The sequence below is a fragment of the Saccostrea cucullata genome, unplaced genomic scaffold (genome assembly GCF_032062105.1).
Source record: "Saccostrea cucullata isolate Sc308-1 unplaced genomic scaffold, CSIRO_AGI_Scuc_v1 ctg3977, whole genome shotgun sequence".
Taxonomy (NCBI): Eukaryota; Metazoa; Mollusca; class Bivalvia; order Ostreida; family Ostreidae; genus Saccostrea; species Saccostrea cuccullata.
This window is the reverse complement of record NW_026937743.1, coordinates 32,601-56,264: the sequence shown is the minus strand read 5'-3', so window position 1 is coordinate 56,264 and position 23,664 is coordinate 32,601. Positions and strand designations below refer to the sequence as shown.

Genomic DNA, 23,664 nt, shown 5'->3' with positions numbered 1-23,664 from the left:
TATATAGTCTTATCCGAAGGACCAGTCTCCAGTTGAATTTTTTCATCAGCAACATAAGGATCAACTCTTTACTTCGGGACTCTAGAGCAGATGCTCTAATCACTGTGCCATATGGGCGACAAATCTTTGTGTGAAGTAGTAGATTCAAGCTTTTTGCATAAGAAAGATATGGACAAAACATGAATTATAAACTTTTTCTTTCAGTGACCTTGAACTTGCACAAATGACCTTTTGTCAAGGGCACAACACACCCTTAGATCATAAGCAATTTTTGTGTGAAATGAGAGCTCCCTAAGTTTATCCATAAGAAAGATATGGACGGGACACAAAATATGAATTTTTTTCTTTCAGTGACCTTGAACTTGCCCAAATGACCTTGTGTCAAGGTCATGACATATCCTTAGGTCATCAGCAATCTTTGTGTGAAGTAGCAGATTCTAATGTTCCTCTATGAGAAAGATATGGACCAGACACGTTTGCACAGACAGACGGACAGATAGACAAACTGATTCCTATATTCCCCAAATTAGTTTGCAGGTGGTATAATAATGTAGTTCATGTACACAAGCACTTGTTTCTGTAATAAATTTTTAACCCATCTGGCATCATAAATTTACAATTTTTCAAAGGGTGACTGCCTGAATTACTGTAGCTCTCTACAATCAATCAGTCCATCCCATTTTTTTACAGTAATTCATGCAGCTAGGTCCACTGGTGTAAACATTTTTTTATCCATCTGGCCTAAATTTACAGAGAATATATATTCTCTGGTAATATAGATATTATCAAAATCTTCTCAAGAAGAGCAGTGACACACTTTATATTCCATATTTATATATTTATATTTATATGCATAAATTCTAAGAGGTAGAGATTGAAAGTTCAAGTTTGTTCAAATTCATGAAGCCTAATGGGGAAGGATGGGGCCACAATAAGGAATAAAAACATAGTTTCTTATTTGCAAATAAAGCAATTTAATTTTTCTGGGAAGAAAATGCATAAATAATTCATTTTAAATAATTCACAACTGATCGATATATCAGTATTTCAATGCATAAACCTTAATTTAAAAGGGATTTCTCAATTATGAGCTATCAAATAAAATTTTGGTATATACATGTACAAGCATTCCTCCTTACTTTAACTGTACACTTGATAATAGTTCATCTTATGAGAGCAACAAAGTTGCAATTGGAAATCATGACTATGCACCTCATTTCAGCAAAAAAAACTGCACAAAAATATCAAAATCAAAGACACCATAATTTGATTAAATAATTGTCACGTCAGTTGTGTCTACATGAATTCGGGACTCCGGAATTCAGTAATGTCATATCAAAACTTCTCTTCTGCTTTTTTACAAGGGCTTGGAACCTTCTGCTTGAAAAAACATAAAAATATGTTAATTCAAGCAGGCAGCATTAAAAGTTTTGTGCTTTTTTGTTTTGCTCTTTTTTAATTTTTTTTTCATATCTTTCTTTGTTGTTTTTCTTTCATTTTTTTCATTTCTTTTTTTTTTCTTTCATTTTTTTTTCTTTTTTCTTTCATTTTTTGTTATGTTTTCTTGTTTTTCTTTTTTCTTTCTTTCTTTCTTTCTTTTTTTTTTTGTTTTCCTTTCTTCCTTTTTTTTTTTTTGCTTATTTTTTTAATTTTTTTTTTAGGTTGTTTTTTTTTTGTTTTTTCTTTCTTCAAAAAACTTGTTGATGAAATGTAACATACAATTCAACATTCACATATTGTACTTTACATATACAAATCAGAATGTAGCATTTAAAAATCATAATTTAACATTTTCAGATCATAAAGGTACATTTCAAATACAAATCATATCACATCAAATTTTATCAATTATTTTTACTGCACATGTATTTAGTCTGTGACACATAGGTATAAAACTCATTCAATTTCACAATAAGTTAGCAATTAGAATAAACTATACAAATTATTACTTGTACAACTGCTGACAGAATTTGAACATTATAGGAATATACTCATTTAATATATAAACAATCACTACATCTGCAATAAATATTTATATATAATTTGTTTTTGTATAAACTTATCTGCATGATCATAAAAGACAAAGCAGCCTCCATCTAGACCCTTTCAGCTTCTCCTCCCCGAGGACTTAAGTTCCAACCAGTAATGCCCCAGGGTATCGATAAAGCCTATTATCAACTAACCTTCAACTACTTCATTTTAACACGTACTTTACAATATAAATATGATAATGTCAAATAACTTTAGAGCAAAACAAATGATAAATGATCTAAATTGTAATTACAGTCAATTCTCGAATTATCGCCATTCGATTCATCGCCATTCTCGCAATACCGATGATTTCCCTAAACGTTTTTCCTGCTATATAAAATTCTCTTTATAACGCCAAATTCGCATACTGTTTTCACAACAAACGTCCATTTTTAAGTGTCCTCTTACCGCCACAGGTGCGCGTGGTCAGTGAAGCGCGGCTAATTGGTTGACTATCCCTGTTGTAAAGCATGCAAAGGCAGACAAGGTACATGCAATTAAGTAATTAAACAAGAACTAAATAAACAGAGATTTTAACATGAACTGTTATAATAATTTTGTTTTCTGTTTAATAAAAATCATTTAGTCACCGCTTAGCCACGAAAGCGGTCGTTGTTAAAGTCCGCCGATAACTATATAATTTAGATGAATTGCGAAGTTTGCTGAAAAAATAATAATACGGTATGAATTGTGAATGTTTAATTAACAATGTTGCCATAAACAAATTTATTCAAGAATTCATTTTACTTACTATCGGCAATATATCACGACGATCGACCCAGCATTTTTTTTCAATAGCAAAACTGCAGATTTAAATGCACACCAATGTACTTTTCTTTATTTCATAACTGCACATTTTGTTTTAGCGTATTCGTACATTAAAAAATTACATGAAGTATTTTCAATCAGAAATATGTTTTTATTATATACATGTACATGTAATAACGCTTGGTATTTCTAAGAACGGTAACTCTAAAACAATTCATCGCCAAAATCGTTATACCGCCATGATTTCTAAATTACAAAAGGTGGCGGTTTATCGAGAATTAACTGTATCTCATTTGCACATAGAGAAAAAGAATGAGGGGTCAGTGTGGGGGGAAACCGGAGCACCCGGAGAAAACCCACGTGTCTGAGTGGGTGACCCCATACCCTCTTACAACTCAGACACCCCGTTCCAAAACAAATGCCTCGAACAAATTTGTTTTGGACAATAAAAATGGATGTGCTTGTGTGTGCTTCACAGATCTGGCTTTCTGCATAATGTCACTTTTCATTGATTTTCTCCAAATATGATCTCAAGGATATGCCTCTTCAATGCTTTTATTTTCTGTCAATGAATGAGGAAAAAAAATTAATTAACAATAAGAACTGACAAAGTAAAAATGAGAATCCAAGAGTCACAAAAAATGGCATACAAAGGGTAGCTAGCTTTCACATACCTGAAGGTTTCTTGTCTTTCATGCCAAGCACATCCACATGTCAGACTTCATCTGAGTCTCATACTGGGTACTGTCACCAAATCATCAAAACACACTATAAAACAAAAGTTTATATATACCAATACTTATAAGCCTCTATCTGCATAAAACAGAAAATAATAAAAGAATAGATATACAGTAAAGCTCCTTATAGGAATATAACGAATTACAGATTATAGCGATGTAATTTCATAGGTCCCAGTGACTTCGTTATAACGGAGTTTTACTGTATCTAATTTAAATATTATACAACTCTAACTAAAGATAATATTCTTTGACTCAGTACCTCTTCAAAAAAAATTAAGATCTTGAAATGTTTCTTATGTGACACATACCTGATCAGTGACAGTAATCCATTGTGGCAAGTCTTGCTGTTGGGAAGGTTAACATCCATCAGTCTTGTCTTTTCCAGTTGATTCCACCAACTCTGCCTGGTTGTAGTCCTTGAGAGATCAACATTCATCAGAATTGCATTTTCTAGGTTTTTCCACCAATTCCTGTCTGACTGTAGCTGCTCATTTCCATATCATGTAGGGTCACCATCTGTCAGCATTGCATGATTTCCAGTTCTTTCTCACACTGTTGAAGATGAACTTCTTTATCACCATCCTTTGATGTGTTTGCTTCAACCTGTCAGATGCAAGAGACTTGTTTTAAACAATACTAGCTTATTATTTTCTCATTGGCATCAAAAGGAAGAGGGGGGCTAATATTCCGAAGGGGCATTTCCATCATCACAACTAAACATTTGGATTGTTTGCTTAATACCCAAGAATAGAGATTTTCAATAAAGCTATATATGTACAGTTGTACTTTCACTATATAATCAATTGTAATATGGACACACTTTACAAGAACTGTTTTTTTTCTTGTCTGAATTGGGTGACCCCATACCCATTTGTAAATTGGACACACTTTACAAAAATGTTTTTTAAAGTTGCAGTTTTTTTATAAAAAAAAAAAAAACAGCAAAAAACGTGCTAGAATGCTTTTATATCAGAACCCCAAGCCACAAATTTCACAATTTTTTTGAAGAGGCATTTCAATCATTACAAACTAACAAATTTAAAATTTTTGAAGAGGCACTCCTGATTTTACTGTATATGTTTAATTGTTTGCTTTATACCCAGAAATAGAGAAGATTTTCATAGAAATTATGTACTTTCAGTATATAATCAATAGAATCCCCCTCTAACAAAACCCTGACCCTAAGAAATTCAAAATTTTAGAATAGGACACTCTTGATTTTTGAACGCGTACATGTATTGCTTCAATAAATATGAAAAAACACAGGAAAATGCTTTTTACATAGAGTCTTCAAATATATATTTTAAAAAATGATTTGAATCCATGAATTTGACAAAAATGACATTTTTTAAAAGGAGACAAATGAAAAACCTATAAAAATTAACATAGGGTCTTCAAAATATATACATTAAATCAAAGTATACTTCACCAAAATCTGAACCATTGACATTTATCTTTTTTTTGCTCACATGAGCTGAAAGCTCAAGTGAGCTTTTCTGATCACATTTTGTTCATATAGGCCCGCCTGTCAGTCCGTCCGTAAACTTTTTACATTTTCAACTTCTTCACCAGAACCACTGGGCCAATTTCAACCAACTTGCCAAAAAGTATCCTTGGGTTAAGAGGATTTAAGTTAGTTCAGATGAAAGATATTATTTAGAAATAGTGAAAATTTGGTGGCACTTTTTAAGAATCTTCTTCTCAAGAATCACTGTGCCAGGATAGATGAAACTTAGGCGAAATCATCCTCAGGTAATGTAGATTGAAGTTTGTTCAAATCATGCCCCCTTGGGGATACAGCAAGGCCAAAGGGATGATCAAAGTTTTACATAGAAATATAAAAGAAAATATTTAGAAATCTTCTTTTAAAGAACAGCAAAGCCATGATTGGTCATATTTGTATGGAAGCATCCTCAAGTAATGTAGATTCAAGTTATGACCCAATTAGGCCACAATGGGCAAATGTATTGGAAAATTGTTACATAATATGATATTTTTGATATGATTTTGATATATACTGCAAAATTACAATAAAAGGCCAAATAGTAAACAAGGTAACTTTGCCATATACCTTAATGATCCCTCGTTCTCAAATATGTCCAGCCAACCAAGTACACACAAAATCTGCCTACTGGTAATTCCACATTTGGTATGGTCTCCAAATCTTACAACTTATAAGAAGAGGAATCATCACATGTTGCAGCATCCACTAGAAGAAAACAGAAAAGAAATCTTCAATCATTTGACCAAAAAAGTCATGTATGAATGTATTCATTATATGCTTAGGTGTCCGAAGTGCTGGCCATGCAATGATATGGATGAATTATAATACACCAATATAGTTCATTAACAACTGTTTATCAAAATGCTAGCTAGCTCTTCAAAAACTGAAAGATTGTTATATTTCTATCAAAACAAACAGAATGATTCTCACCATATAGGTAAGATGACCTCAAATCCAAACACTGGTCAGGTCAGAAAACACATATAGACTCTGTAGCATCAGATCAAAGAAAAGCTCTAAAAATATGTGACCTGTAATTAAATACAACGACCAATCCTGAAATTTAACCCAATGATTAACCTCTTTTTACATGTGTTTTAATTACTGTACAATTAATATATTTAACACAAAAAGGATTTTTCTTTGGTAAAAAGCAATATATGAATAGTTGATGTATTTAGGATAATTAACTGTTGATATTCAGTTCCAAACAAAAACCAATGTCAACCTTCATGCCAGCAGAGATTTATAATAATTTTTCTTTCAGATGTCAATTTCAACTGTTGCCTTCAAAAACATGCATTACTGTAGATTGGCAAATAATCACGATGGTTTTATTTTCGCTATGTTCGCGATTCATCATTTTTCCGCGAAATTAAACCCATCGTAAATGCTATTATTAGTTTTTAAAACGTTTAAATGCTAATACGAAATTTTGAATTATATTTTTGCGGCGTGAAATTAAACCCATCGCATTTGGTACTTTTTGAGATATCGTGAAATTTTAACACCGTGGAATTAAAACGATTTACAGTATTTATTTTTACACTTAAATGTCTTTTTGGTTTAGGATGGTGGCCAAAATAAATTGAATATTGTGATGAGCCTAACTTCAAATTAAGAAAGTTTTCAAACTCCTAACTTATGTTTTTACTCAATAAGAAAGCAACCAACCTCTTTATTGTTCACTTGATATGTAGAAAGTCCTTTAAGACCTCATTTTTTTTTTATAATTATACATTTGTTTGTAATGAAAATGCATTGATTTATTCTGAATTGTAGCTATTTATTGTGGAACTTTTTATAAATAAGAAGATATGTCACATACCTGATGAGTGTCTGTAATTTACTTTGTTTTGTCCTGAAGGGAGTGTTGGGGGGGGGAGGGTTAGCAACCATCATCCTGGCCTCCTTCACTTGTTTCCACCAAGTCCTGTTGGCTGCAGGTGGTTTCCACATTTAAGAACTGTCCATCAGTTTTTGCCTCCTGCAGTTATATCCACCAAGTCCTCTAGGGTGTGACCACTGTTTTCATATCTTGGAAGATCATAATGTTCATGAGTTTTTCCTCCTGCAGTTGTTTCCATGATATCTGGGTGCAGCTGTACTTTCTCTCTCAAAAAGGCATCTCGATAAAGTGCATTGCCATGGATATTAAGCTTAAAATATAAACTGACCACAAAAGATGTGTTCATATCTCATAAAAAAACAAGAGGCCCACGGGCCTTATAGGTCACCTGAGTATTATGTAACAACTTTCCAACAATTGAATTTGTTCGTGTTTTAAATGAAAGGCCACATATGAAATTCAAAGTTTTGAAAGAGGCACAATTGCTTATCATAACTATACAGTCACTTAGCTTGCTTACCCTGCTTACTTAATACCCAGAGGTAAATAAGAGTAACAGAGAAAATACATTTCCACCTTATAACCAGTTGTGCACCCCACCCCACAGGAACCACTGACCCTGGAGGAACATATTTCAAAATTCTGGAAATTTTATTATAAATTTTATATCATCTAAATGGTTGATTAATACCAAAAAGCAGATATCAAAGCATCAATTTATTTTCAGACTACTAGTATGTAACCTCCACCCCAAGTACCCTGACCCAGGGGCCCTGAAATAAATCATTTCAGAATAGGCACCTTTTATCATCATTAATATGTACTTAGAACATTGGCATAATACCCAATAGCAAGGGAAAACTAAAGATTTTTGAAGAAATGATGAATTTTCACAATAAAATCATTAGAGCCCTGCCCTAACACCAAAACTCGTGACCCTGGGGCCCTGAAATTTATGCATTTAGAAGAGACATCCTTCCTCATCATAACTATGTACATAGTTCATTGGTTTATACTCAGGAGCAAAGAAGAAAATTTTTAAAGAATTAATGTATTTTCACTATATAATCAATAGAGCCCCACCCTAACACCAGAACCCCCAATCCAGGGGCCATGAAATTCACAATTTTGGAAGAGATGTTCTTGCTTATAATAACTATGTACTTGTTTAGTTTGTTTAATTTCCAGGAGCAGAGAAGAAGATTTTAAAAGAATTTATGCATTTTCACTATATAATTAATAGAACCCCGCCCTAACACCAGAACCCCTGACCCCAGGGCCATGAAATTCAAAAATTTGGTAGAGGCACTGTTACTCATCACAACTATGTACTTAGTTAGTTTATTTAATACCCAGAAGCAGAGAAGAAGGTTTTCAAAGAATTAATGCATTTTCACTATATAATCAATAGAGCCCCGCCCTAACATCAGAACCCCTGACCCCAGGGCCATGAATTTCACAATTTTGATAAAAGACTCAATGCTGATTACAATCATGCAAAAAATTTGACTGCTTGAAATCCAGGAGAAAAGAAGATTTTTAAAGACTGCATTAATTTTAATTTTAGTGGTTTTGGCCCCACCCCTCAGGCCCAGGGAGGCAGGGACCATGAAATTCATAATTTTTGTTCCCCTTCACCCATAGATGCTTTATAACGAATTGGTTCAGTGGTTCCAGAGATGAAGCTAAAAATGTTCAAAAGTTTATGACCGATGAATGACGTATGACGACGGACGAAAAGAGATGGCAATGGCGATAGTAAACTCAGGCAACCTAAAAATTGGGATAAAAAATGTCTCTTAAATTTATCACAAATCATTTATCATTCAAACCAGTTATCTGCAGCTGTGTTGATTTATTCTGAGGAAAGCCATTGTAATTTGGAATTTTTTTTATTAATACGTTGGTCTTGGACCATGATTACGTCAAATACCTGATCATTGTCCATTATTTACTTTGACATGTCTTGAAAGGGGGATGGGGGGTGGACATCCATAAGGCTCGTCTTCTCCATTTGTTTCCACCAAGTCCTGTTGGGTGCAGTTGCTGATTCCACATCAGGTGTGCTTCCTCAAAGTTGTTACTACCACTTCCTGTTGTCTTTTTCACACCTTATCCTGGAAGTGACAACAAGGGGCTACGAATATTGACAAATCAACATTATAAAGTTAAGAAAAGCTTATAATTCTTTATATAGGGCCTGGAATCAAGAAACATCTTAAGCTTAAGTCCAAAAATGGATTTGATGCTGATATATCTTAGAAGCCACGTAATTCGAAATGAATACAGCAAAACTCGGTCAAAACGAAGTTGCTGGGACCTTTGAAATTACTTCGCTATATCCGTAATTCGTCATATCCGTATAAGAAATTCATTGAATTTATATAGCTGGGGAACCTAAATGACTTCGCTATATCCGTGAATTTGCAATATCCGTTTTCTTGTTCGTACTAAACGAGTTTTACTGTATATGCTTTCCAATTTTGCATCATATATCTGCTCTCATGCATGCAAATTCAGTTTCATTTAACAAGTTTTAAACATTTTATAGATAATTGAAATTTTGACTCAAGTTCATATCAGTTTCATGAATCTGTAGCCTGATCTATTGTCTCAAAAAGCCAATTTCTGATAAAGTGCAGTTCCATGGATTGGGCTTGAAATAGACTGGGACACAAAATACTAAGATGTGAAACACTTCTTATTGCATATTGGGAAAATTTTGTCATGAAAAGATGGTGGGAATTAAAATCAATGGACAATGTATATGTCCCCTGTTGAATATAAAAATCAAAATGCAGTAAGATTTGCAATGAATTACTTTAAATGCTGGTTATTTCTTCTGATTTAAAATGTCCGTGGGGGTTACAAGAAAGTAAAAAATTAGGAAATTCCTCAATTCAGATGAAATCAATTTTCTGAGAATTTAATACATGCGTGAGGTGTACTTAACTCCAGTGAATGAAATATGTAAATTTAATAGATCTAAAATTTTTATGACAAGACCTTCCTCTGGGTACCACCAAATTTGACCTTGGAGTTTGACCCACTTATACAAAAAAATACCACACTGTTACCTTGGCCATAACTTTTCAACAGTTGGAGCTAAGGCTTTCATACTTCACGTCATGTGTGTTCCTGTGACAATCCTTTCAGTAGGTATAAATATTTTTGACCTTGACTTTAGAGTTTGACCTGCTTTATAAAAACTTTAACCTTGGTCATAACTTTTGAACAATTAAAGTTTTTGCTTTCACAATAGTTCACAGGCATACTCCTCATAACAAATTAACCTTTGTTTAGGTACCACCACTTTTGACCTTGACCCTTAAAGATTGATGCATTGAGAAGATTCAATCTTTGTCATAAGCTGCCAAATGGTGTTTCACAAACTTGTATTTAATATAAGACAATGTCCTACATCAGTGTGGTGTCCTACAGGCTGAATGCCACACATAGAGACCATCAACTTGATTTGTCACACGATAAACTTAAAATTTTTTCATTTTGCACTCAATGACCCCATATACGAAATCCAAGATGGCCCCCCTTAGTAACAACTTCCCATCTATGAAGATTTCAACAAAAAAGCAGATTATTTTCAACATTATTTCATTAAAAATACCTTCAGTTCCAGCACTGATGAACTGATGCATCTATTCAATAAAACCATCATCCTTCTCTAAGTCCTACGTTCCACCCTCTCCAACGATGAAAAGCCGGCAAAGAGAGAACAGAGAAGATTGGACAAATAAAAAACAATAGAACAAAAAACAAAATAACTATTACAAACATATAGAACAATTGAACAATAGCAAAACAATAAACCATTACAAAAGATGTGCTGAGAGTTGGGGAGGGGAGAGAAATGTTAGTATTTATTAGGAGTGTCAAAATAATAATAATGAAACGATCCTACCTTGGCTCTTTCTTATGGACTAAGAAATACCTATGATCCAGCGCTGTTGGCATGCTGTTCCAATCCAATGAGCCCAGCCTCCTCCAAGTCCTCATTCCACCATCTCCAATGATGAAGTCCCGGCAAAGAGAGAACAGAGAAGATTAGACAAATAAAAACAAAAGAACAACAAGAGGCCCAGGGGCCACATCGCTCACCTGAGTAAGACCTTTACTTGCAAGAATTATGCATGTAGATGTTAGAGTATGGACTACCTCTTTTTATTCATTTTCTGTAATTGGGCTTGATCTAAGCATAAAATTACTAAGAATGGCTTTCTTTTCAACCAGTGCTCAATGCCTACAGTGTACCTCATTATCAATTTAGTCATAAAGAGGTCAATCTCAGTATTTCTGCAGAATATAACACTTGTACCGTCAACTCTGAAGTGTAATTTTTTCTTCTTTTTGGGTGGTGTAACATTAGCTATGATAGTTATAATAAAAACAGAAAATGTTAATAAGATTTTACTTTTATTTCTTTTTAAAATTCAACAGATATGGTGAAAATTTATCAGACGATTATTAGAGAATATAATAAAAAGTCAGAAGCGTTAATAAAAATCAACTATCTAAATTTCATATGACATATATGCACACAGTATCAAATATGCAATATTGCAACAATTTTGTGACAGAAATCAATGCAAAACTTCCTAACATTTCATGTAAACATAGATGCTTTGTAAACAGTTCGAACATTTGCTTAGAGGAAAGTTTAATACATCAAAGTAATCATTTGAAAGATACAAAATACACTGTATTTATTTTTTAGTTCACTTAATAGTAAATCTTTCCTTTACATAACGAAAGCGAAAATTGGAAAGATTGCAACTGAAAGTGAATAATTATATGATGGTCAACAGATTCTGACTTTGAATATCAACTATTATTTTTAATGAATTTTTAATAAGTAAAACATTTAATTGGAGTACCTGCAGGAATCAGATAACCTAAACTTGATGGTAATTTTCCAAAATGGAGTGATTAAGATCTTTTTGCAATCAATAATTTGATTTTAAAGACCAGTCATGAGATATTATAGTGATCCAGTTTTTTTCCCCTCTCTTTTATAGGAAAAATTGTAATGTTATAAAGAGGTAGGTTTACCTCCCTTTACGGGCTGGCCATTGACCCCCTCTTTTCACACTTACCTGGGTATAAGTGTTTAATATATAGTTGATTGTCATTAAATTATTATATAATGGTTGTCACATATTAAATATCTCAATGCTGGAGAAAATTTAAAAATATAATATGGAGTTAACTGAAATCAGCAATATACTAGTAACTTAGAATGAGTTGTCAGTTTCTCTGATTATGCAGGTTGCTTTCCTATTCTACACAGGTAACTAAAGCTAGGTTAAGTAAATGTTTAAAGCAATTTCTGAATGATTTGAAATACAAAAATACAATAAACTTAAACATTTTAAGACAAAAAAATCAAAAAAGATAAATAGAATCTAATCAAGTCAAAATATTTCAACAGAAAGTTTCATATATACAATGAACATTATTTCAAAACAAAATGATGTCAATGATTTATATAAAAAAAAACATATTTGCTCTGAAAAAATATTAAAACATATACACTGTAAAAGTTTATACTCTCATGTACTCCAGTATTGTTCAGCAAGGACTAAATGACACAAGACACAGTAACATTAATAAACTTACAATATTTCTATACAGCAATTTTACATGAACAGATAATATTTGGTGAATTTACTTCATAAAATTATATCATACAGTGTTGAACATATATCAAAGTTACCAATTACTTGATGCAAGTGTATATTTCTAGTACAACTCTAATCATTATTTAGCAGAACTCATTATTTTCTTTAAATTAAACTTTGTAAACAATTCATGTAATCTCAGAATATTTCATGTATATTCAAAATACAAATTCATGATATTCATATGTATCATTAAAGAAAAGAATCTAAACAGTAAGGGTAAAAGTAACTCACAAACATCAATACAGTATATTCATAATTTATAAATGTTAATTGACACATAATATGTTCAATGATAATCATTTTTTTTTTTACATGAATGATTGTTATTGATGGTACATGAATTTTCCTTAACATGCAACATTCAATAATTGTGAACATTTATTAATTGTCTGTTGAAAATTAATGCACAATAAAAAGTCATAATGAAGGATTCCTGTTTAGTACAATTGTTTTGTGATCATTAATGAGTTATTTGCAATTTTTTTTAGGCTATTCCATGCATGCATATAAATAAATAAATACTTTAAAAGTATATATATGCCTAAAACCAAACAAGATTTTACATCAAGTAATTGGTGCCTATAAGATACTGTATACAGGGAAATATTCGCCCCATTTTATTTTTCCCACTGTCATCCATCTTAAAAAAATTTAAAACAGGGTAAATTAAAAGAACACAGTATGATTTCTGCAATAAGACTGTGAGTGGGGATAATTTAAAACGTTGCAAAATTGTGTGAAAGGCTGAAAATAACAGCCAGGGCGAATATAACCCTGTATACAGTAATCAATGTACCAAATGTCACTAAGTGACACTGGCACATTGTTAGGTGGGAGAGGGACAAGATGACGTATCTCCCCCAAATAAATACTCATGTGTCCCTTATATCAGATTTATAAAGTATATGTACAGTAAATCATTTTATGGTCAGACCAATATGCCTCAATCACATCAGTTTCACAATGAGGGAAGTTTGTGAAAATTAAATCAAGTTGTGAACCTGAATCATGAGTTACCTTTTTTATCAATTGTGTGCATTTTAAATTCAACTTCATAAAGTTCAAAAATTCTTTGTGACCTGAAAACAAATCAAAATTGAAATCTCCAATAATTATCAATTTTTTCTCTGTGTCTACAAAAGGTTTTAAGTGCAACATGACTTCACGTTCAAATTCTTTAAAAGAACATGCTGGGAACTTGTATAAAACAACTATCTGCACTTCTCCAAGGTCTCTGAAATTTATTAAAGCTATGATGAATTCAAGCAAAGTGTTACTGAGTTTTGAGATACATGTCATCAAATGGTCTTGTTTAACGTATAATGCTGTTCCATGATGAGGACGATTGCTGTCACTTCTCTTTTCATGATTAAACAAAGTCAAGTAACCTTCCATCATAAAATTCTGTTCATCATTGATGGTTAATCTTGTTTCTGAAAAACCAACAACATCTGATGCTAAAATATTGGGTTCATTTTTAATTTCATCGAAATGTTTGTGAAGAGATCTTGCATTATTAAACATAATTTTTAGTTTGTTCTGCTCTGTTTTGTACAATGGAAGATAACACAGTTTCAGGGGTGCTTCCTTCCTCATTCTTCCCATTTCTTCTACAACTTTTTCATCAACAGTTAATGCTTGCTCATTGAAATTCAGAATATGCAACTTGTCAACAGATCTAACTCTACTAAGAGCTACATAATGAATGTGGGGTGTTTTCCTTATCCTTGACTGAGACAAATCAACTACAATTTCATCAACAGTGCAGCCCTGAGCCTTATGAATTGTCTTACCAGCAGCTGGTCTTAAAGGAAACTGTACTCTTTGATATGTAGTTGAATTGAAAACAAAAGATCGCTGACAGTCAAATATCGGTGTCCAATCATCCATAACATCATCATGGAAAAGATGTCTGTATTTCTGTCGAGCAATTCTCCCTACTGCAGAATCTAAAAACTTCACCCACACTATACTTGGCCTTGATACACCAGGTAATCTGTTTTCAACAAGAAATACAGTACATGATGAACCATTTGTCAAGCCATCAGTAACATCAATATTAACTGTAATGTCATATATCATTCCAATGGCTAGAGTTAGTCTTGTCATAAGATTTGCAGTTTTGCTTACATCATCTTGATTTTGCAATGATCTGAGCAGTCGGTCTTTCACAGACTTACTATGGTCTTGGAGGACACTGTCAACAGCTTTTACAATGACTTTTTCACCAGGAAGTTGCTCTATAAGTTTATTGTTATAGTCATCTACTTTTGCATTCATTGTGAAAAGATGGGGAGCACTGTGTGGATAATTTGGACTATTTTCAGCAATGATGCACCTGTGAATTATATCCAAGTCCTCAGAAGTCATCTCATTGTGACGAAGACGGTTCAAAAGCTGTGCAAATTCTAAATCATCCTTTTGTCGCATTACTTCATCTAACTCAAATAAGGTGAAGTTTTCTTTCCAAAGATTACATGCAAGTGCTTGGGCATTTTGTTTTAAATCTTGAAAAATCCAGCCATCCATAATTGGTTTAAGTTGAAAGAAATCTCCAACAGCAATAATACTAATGTCTCCAAACGGCTTCTTCAAACCAGTAAGAAGCTGAAGTCTGTCATTGATAAATTCCAACTTTGCATTGCCAACCATTGAAATTTCATCTATAATGACAACTGACAAATTTCTGTATTTAGTTCTAAATGTGTTGAGTTCATCACAATGCATGTTTTGCTGCCTTTGGTTAATTTTCTGGTGAAATGCAGAAGCAATTGTTTGACCACCAATATTAAATGCAGCTTTACCAGTGTATGCACAAAGAAGAATTCGTATATCGTCTGGATTTTCACCCTCCTTAGCACATAAATACCGATGTAAAGCTTGATAAAGCGCTCTGATTAACACCGACTTCCCAACTCCTGCACCTCCTGAAAGATATGCATGAATAGGTTCCTGTTTAGTCTTGATCCATTGCATAACATGATTGAAGAATTCGCGTTGCTTCAAATTTAAACTGGCTACAAGCTTTAAATACTCATCATCAGGTAATCGAACAGAACTCTGCTCATTCAGTTGTCTTGTTGATGGAATTCCAACATCACTTCCTATATCATACTCTCTCTGTTCAATTGGCCTTTCTGGATTAAAGTGAACAAATGTTTCAGAATCAACATTTCCTTCGTATTCATCATCTGCTTCAGTTTGTTGAGCACCAGGAGCTAATTCATCATATGCTTCTGTCAAATCATTCTGCGCCATCTGTTCTGCCTGCTCAAGCGCATCAGCATTGTGTTCATATTGTTTGATTTTCTGAGCTAAGAAAAATTTTTTCTGGTTAAATGACTGCTCAAAGCTCTGATGTCCACACAGAAGATCAGAACATTCATTTCGCCATGGAGTGAACAGCATTAGTTTTTCTCTATAGTAATTTTCTGGGTTTGTCTTTAAGCTATAACGCACATATCTTATAACTCTTGGTGTTTTTCTGCGCTTAATTTTAATTCCATTTCTCAACACAACTAATGTGCTGTCATCATTAAATTCACCCTCAGTATCAGATCCACTATCTTAATTTTCTGACTGGTGCCTCTCATCATCATTTGTTTCTATCTCAGACAGCTCAGTTATACTTTCCTTAGGGAAAACTACATCTAACTGTGACACATAGTCAGCTAAACACCAGTTTTCGAGTTGTTTTGGACGTTTTGCATACCTTTTGACTATGTTACTGCATTCTATGTCTGTGGAATTAGCATTCAACTTTTCGAGTTCTGAATCAGGTTTGACAAGTATTACACGGTCATCAACTGGAGATGTGTTTATGAACATTACATCTCTTGATGCTTTTGTAAGGGGCATTTGCAAAACTAGATATGCTGCTTCTTGAGCTCCAACTTCAACACTGTTAAGAAATTGATTTCCAATGTGTCTAACTTGTCTCTTAATGTCAAGATTGCCCTCTCTTGCTTCTTTTGCAGCTCTACTCAGCAGATCACTCATGCCCCTTTGGGATTTACTTATGTATGAGACAATGTACATTGCACAAGCATATGGATCCAAAACATACTGAATATCAATGTTTGCTGCCCATGCATGAAGAAGAGTACTGTTGTAAGCATTCACTCTCAAGTCACAGGGTTTACGTTTTAAAAATACCTTGGGTGTTCTCAAAGAACTTCTGATGCATTTTATATAATCATCTTCAGATAGTTGTAGTACATTCTGCAAAAAGTCTTGGAATGTGCAGCCTATGTCACATCCATTTTTAAAGTCATTCACTTTGTCTTGCATAGTTTTATGCATTTTCTTGTATTTCTCAATGTCACTGTCCAAAGGTTCCAATATCATAGTAGCTTGGAGTGGTGGAAGTGGAAACCCAAATCTGCAAACAGCCTTTCCTTTTTTTTTGCATGTTTGTGAGTGTTTATGAACTTGCAGTTCTATCAAATTGTCTTCTGTATTCCTTTCACACTTCAAGTAGCTGTCAACAAATGCAACAATTTCCTGGTTATCATTTTCTAAGTATTTTGGAGCATTTTCAATCCAAACAATCATGTGAACATGTGGTGATCCCCTTTGTTGAAATTCAACTCTATAGAAAAAGTCCTGTATCTTGCCAATAGGATGATGATCACTCTTAAGCACAGTATTTAAAAAAGTCCGAAAACGATGATCAAAATACCTTGTACATGTAATTGGGTCTTTCTGAACTAACTTTGACTTTTCAGTCCATGTCATGCTCTCAATTTCAGAATCTGTGTACTGTTTGTCATCGTTTAAAACTCCTAGTGCTCTGATCAGATCATTCCAACGTGTATCTGCAGCAGAAAAGGACATAAACCAAGTTGGTAGACCAAGCTGCCGTATCATTGCAAAAACATCTTTCTTTCTTGTTTCAAGATAAGGAGGAGAATTTCTCAACTGTTTGAAAACATAAAATCCCTCATTGTGTCTAACAATGTCATTGATTTGATCAGGATTTCTTATTTCATTTGCAGTAAAGGTTTTTCCCTTTGTTTTGCACTTCCTAAGGGCTAAATTGCATTTGTCTGTTACCTGTTTTAGTTGAATCTTTTTCAATTTGAAAAACAAATTTGGAACCGACTGTGCAGCACGTCTATCAACACTTCGTAATTCCCACTTGGCAATATCAGCATATGAAACAGGTACTTGACGCTGGTCATTTTCTACTCTTCCTTTACCACAAAATATTGTTGGAAATGACAAATACTCGGCCATTTGATCTTGATACAAACTAATTGGACGCTGTCCCTCTCCTGGAGCAAATGTGAAGATCTGATTCATGTCATATGAGTCACTGTCTAGTAGAGTATCACGATTTCCATCCTTACCACTATCAACTTCACAGAATTCATCAGAGTCTGATTCATCTGATTGGTCATGCATTGCTGAATCCTCATTGGTGTGACCCTCTATAAACTCTCTCATTAATTCGCTTGCAGAATTGGTGACTTCATGGAACCAGTTGTCATCTATGTTTATGTTTGAATTCTGATAATATTCACTGTTTTTCATTAACCAGTGTAAAGCAATCAGAACCTTTGTAGGTCGGATATTTTCATGACAGTAAGAGTGCTGAAAAGATAGTTTTCTTTTTAATTTCACAGGTATTGTAATATTTTCATCAAGTCTCCTGGGAAGACTATTGATTGTTGGTTGAATGTCAACTGGCACATTTACAACATTTCCTTTTACAGAATACTGCCCTCCTCTTGGTAATTCTCTTATCTGCATGAAGGGAATTCTTAAGGATACAAGTCTTTCTTCCAATGGTAACAGATTCAATTCACTTGGTTTTTGAATCCATATCATTCCATTTGCAATAGAGAGTTTTGGAGTTCGACTTTCTTTTAAACTTGAATTGCAAGTGTTGCATATCCATTCCTGCCCGTTTACAGACTTTGTATTAGTAAAATACTTCCTGTTGATTTCGGCATCCAACAAAACATTATCTACATTTGAAACACTTTCATGAAACCATGTCTGTTGGCAACATGTGCATACAAACACAGGACCCAATCTTACATTGTTGTGAAAATTGTCAACACACTCAATTGCATCAACTCCAAATTTATTTTTTCTGTATCTTTGCTTTTCAGTTTCAATATAGTCCAAATTCCCCCGTGTGTGTGCTTTTGATTGTTTTGCAGCAAAATTTTCTGATGATCTATACTCTTCATTTTTTCTCTTTTCTTTCATCTTCAATCTCTCTTTTTCTAACTGGTTAGGATTTTGTCTCATTTCCTTTTTCTTCATTAAATCTCTTATTTGCTCACCATGTCTGTATTCTTCTTCTTGTCTTTTAATTCTCTTACTGTCTCTTTCGTTGTCTTTAAACTCTGGATCCTGTCTCTTGTTTCTCTTACTGTCCCTCTCTTTTCCTTTATACTCTACATCTTGTCGTTTGTTTCTCATACGGTCTCTCTCATTGTCTTTAAACTCTGGATCCTTTCTCTTGTTTCTTTTACTGTCCCTTTCCTTGACTTTAAAATCTGGATCCTGTCTCTTGTTTCTCATACTGTCCCTCTCTTTACTTTTAAACTCTGCATCTTGTCGTTTGTTTCTCATACGGTCTCTTTCATAGTCTTTAAACTCTGGATCCTGTCTCTTGTTTCTTTTACTGTCCCTTTCCTTGTCTTTAAAATCTGGATCTTGTCTCTTGTTTTTCTTACTGTCCCCCTCTTTTCTTTTAAACTGTGCATCTTGTCGTTTGTTTCTCATACAGTCTCTTTCGTTTTCTTTAAACTCTGGATCCTGTCTCTTATTTCTCTTACTGTCCCTTTCCCTGTCTTTAAACTCTGGATCCTGTCTCTTGTTTCTCTTACTTTCCCTTTCCTTGCTTTTAAACTCTGGATCTTGTCTCTTGTTTCTCTTACTGTCTCTTTCCTTGTCTTTAAACTCTGGATCCTGTCTCTTGTTTCTCTTACTGTCCCTTTCCCTGTCTTTAAACTCTGGATTTTGTCTCTTGTTTCTCATACTGTCCTTTTCCTTGCTTTTAAACTCTTGATTTTGTCTCTTGTTTCTCATACTGTCCTTTTCCTTGCTTTTAAACTCTTGATTTTGTCTCTTGTTTCTCATACTGTCCATTTCCTTGCTTTTAAACTCTGGATCTTGTCTCTTGTTTCTCATACTGTCTCTTTCCTTGTCTTTGAACTTTGGATCCTGTCTTTTGTTTCTCATATATTCTCTCATGTAATCTTTTTTGTCTTTCTTTATCGCTGTTGTTTTTGAGTGACCAGTATTGGTAGCAGCAGATTGTTTGTTTGTGAGAGCAGTTGTTAACTGATCTAATCTACAATATTGATGTGTACTTTGATTATTACTTGGGAAGCTATGAATAAGTGTACGAAAGGCAACAGGCATCACTTCAAATTCAGTTGCAAATTCAATGTGCATACTTTCATACATTGCATACAGAAATCCTAACAAATCATCTAAGCAGCAACTGTGTCTCATCAGAGACTTTCCATCACAATCAGACAAACCATTTTCCCCATGAGAATGCGAGTCAAAAAAATAAAAATCATTGTCTGAAGCTTTGTACAGTGCTGAACATATTGAGCCAATCATTATTAATACATACCTAGATAATCCCAATGCTTGTTGCAGACATTCATGTAGAGTTTGAATTTGATTTCTCTTATCATCTGTAACTAATAAGCCAAACAATGTATCAAACTTATCAACCATGTGGTGATTTTCACCAGAATCAATATGAATTGGTAATTCATCAAACATCAGTAATCTACTTTTAAGTTTTCCAGCACTCTGAAGATTTTTCACAACTGTGTTGTACAAATTATCTCCCTTGAGCAGAGTCTGATCTAAAAAGGAACTAGTAAATGAAAAATTTTCATATGAATTTGACAACATCATAAGTGAATTGCATGTACACTGATTACCTCTTGAAAATGATGAAAACCTCAGGCTTCCCTGATGGAACGATCCAAACACCAGATTATCTGAATTCTGATGCATACAATTACCTTGCAATGCATGTGTTGTTCCAGTTGGTATATTGTTAATTGAAAATGGAGAAGTATTCTGAGATGTAATCTGAGAGATATTCTGAGTAAGCAACTGAGAGGAATTCTGAGTAATCATTTGAGGCATAGTTTGAGCCAGAGGCAACATTTGAGGCATAGTTTGAGCCAGAGGCAACATTTGAGGTATAGTTTGAGCCAGAGGCAACATTTGAGGCAAAGTTTGAGCCAGAGGCATAGTTTGAGTCAAAGTGGTCTCAGGGAGAGCCGCAGAGACCACTGTCACAGGGGTGGTAGAGATCACCCCTGCCGGTACAGATGTCATAGGTGTTAGGACGTGGCCTACACCCAGAGGCACAGACAGTTGGACGTGGCCAACATCTGTGGGGTACTTGTCACCCACATCTGCCTTAGAAGATTTCGTCTTCTTTACAGCAGCTTTCTTCCAGCTTTTCTTCCTAGGCATTCTGTGATCTACAAAATATAAGAATGTTATAATCTATACTACCGTATAGTGGGTTTTCTTGGCGGGTGTAAAATTTGGTGTTTTACCCGCTCAAAGATATGCCATTAATTTTGGCGTAATTTATTTTAGCGTACACAGAGATTCAATTCTTTGCAGATGAACATTTAGAAGAGAACTTAGTATTTTAGCTATAAAAATTTTAGCGGTCTTCCATCAAAACGCCAAAATAAGCCAAAATTAGCACCCGCTAAAATAACCCGCTATACGGTATAATAAGGATCAGCATAGCCTACACTTGATACTAACACACATTAAAATCAAATTTAAAAAAGCAGAAAGTTGAAAAAATTTAAAACCTGAAAGTTAAATTCAAAACTAGAACTGTCCAAACAGGACAAAATACCCCCCACTGGATTTTTCAGAAGTTTTTCCATAATAAAGATATGTATCAAACACGAATTATGAAATTTTACTTCCAGTGACCTTGAACTTCCCTAAATGACCTTGGGTCAAGGTCATGACACACCCGTGGGTTATGGCCAATCTTTGTGTGAAATGAGAACCTGCCAAGTTTATCCATAAGAAAGATATGGACCAGACACGAATTATGATATTTTTCTACCAGTGACCTTGAACTTCTCCAAATGACCTTGGATTAAGGTCATTGCACACCTTTGGGTTATGGGCAATCTTTGTGTGAAATGAGAACATACCAAGTTTATCCATAAAAGATATGTATCAAACATGAATTATGCAATTTTTATTCCAGTGACCTTGAACTTCCCCAAATGACCTTGGGTCAAGGTCATGACACACCCTTGGGTCATGGGCAATCTTTGTGTGAAATGAGAACCTACTAATTTATCCATAAGAAAGATATGGACCAGACACAAATTAAGAAATTTTTCTTCCAGTGACTTTAGCTTCCCAAAATGACCTTGGGTCAGTGTCATTACACACCTTTAGGTCATGAGCAATCTTAGTGTGGAGTAGTAGATTCTAATGTCCCTCTGTAAGAAAGATATGGACCGGAAACAATTGCACAGATGGAAAGACAGACAGACGGACAAGGTGATTCTTATATACCCCCCCCAAACGTATAATTACACGCAAAACATATGACATTTATTTAAAGAGGTCACTCGTGTGGCGCAGTGGTTAGAGCGTATGCTCTAGCGGCACAAACTAAGGAGTTTATCCTTATTTAGCTGGTTCGAATCCCACTGTGGGATGTGGTGACTGGTCCTTTGGACAACACCTTATAAAGAGAGGTCCTGTGTCTCTGTAAGTGCTGCCATGAAAAAGATCACTCACTGCTCAATGGCCCTGAGTGCCAAGTATAGGACAAAATTTGTAGATCTCCACCTGCAAGTGGTGGTGTCTCAGATGAGTGAAAAATTCAGAGGTTTGTTAAATAAGATTCAATCAATCATTTTAAGAGAGATGCAAGTAACATGCAATTTGTAAACCATTTTCACACATGACTTACCTTGAACATGTGTCACACATTTCCAGAAATTATATGTACCATATAAATGTATACAACATTTACTGGCATAGCTTTAGTGCAATAATCCAAATTGCATTTAGATACCTAATCATTGTGGGATATCATAAAATTTTATAGAATTTGAATATGGGTCAGACTAATAACAGGAAATGGTTAATACTGCAAGCCAGTGCAAGGTTTTACTATACAAAAGAAAACATTTTTAGTAGGGCTGGGTATTGGCCTGAGATTTCGTATTGCGATATTTTAAACTGTATTGCAATATGTATTGCAATATTTTCAATGTAATAAAAATGACATTTTCTTACTATATTTACTTTAATTTACATGCAGAATGTACATAACTATGATAAGTAACCAACACAGAATAAAAATCTTGTTGAAATTATTTAAGTTATGCTCTGAAATGTTCCCACAAAACAACTTCTGACTTACTGTTTGGTTTAATAACAAACTTTTTTAAGTCCATTTTCATATTTAATGACAAAATTCCTTAATCTAAGCATATTGCCAATATATCGATATTACAAAATCGTATTGCGATATGATATTTTTTGTCATTGTATTGCAATATATTGAAATTTCGATATTATTGCCCAGCCCTAATTCTTAGTCTAGACAATCTGTAATAGACAATCTGTAAATGTAATTAGAGCGCAGCATAGGTCGCAAAGTGAGCTCAATAGACTTAGACTAACGTGTAAGAACAGAGGAAATTCGGAATGAAATCTGTACATATGTCAAGCATATATTGTTGTGACACCTTCCCAGAATTCCTTTGCTACCCAATACCCTTTGTGCGAATAAATAATAACATAAGGCATAAAAGACTTTCAGTATGTAGAAATCTTAAAAAGAAACAAAAAATAACGTCTACAATTTCTTTCGATAAAAATTGCACTAGGTTTATTAGTTTCAACTAGAGCTTGGCTGTTTCCATTAACCCTGACATCTCTCGTGTGACGTAATAATCTAGATGTCTCATGCGACTTGACATTTGAAGTGGCAGATCAACATTTCAGGTGTATTTTTTAAGGTACAACTGCGCTCGCCCATACTGTCACACCATAAAACATATTTATGAAAATTACACG

General features: G+C 34.0%; 2 long non-coding RNA genes across 2 annotated transcripts; both read right to left on the bottom strand.

Moving 5' to 3' along the window:
* Positions 1-3,090: 3,090 nt before the first annotated feature.
* On the bottom strand, positions 3,091-4,127 carry LOC134248747 (uncharacterized). The gene is made up of 3 exons (XR_009988120.1): positions 3,848-4,127; positions 3,474-3,567; positions 3,091-3,361 (listed from the first exon to the last, which is right to left on the bottom strand). It is a non-coding gene; the product is annotated as an uncharacterized LOC134248747 (long non-coding RNA).
* Positions 4,128-5,614: 1,487 nt separating this feature from the next.
* Positions 5,615-7,150, bottom strand: LOC134248752 (uncharacterized). Its single transcript, XR_009988121.1, has 3 exons — positions 6,872-7,150; positions 5,974-6,074; positions 5,615-5,748 (listed from the first exon to the last, which is right to left on the bottom strand). It is a non-coding gene; the product is annotated as an uncharacterized LOC134248752 (long non-coding RNA).
* Positions 7,151-23,664: the final 16,514 nt, after the last annotated feature.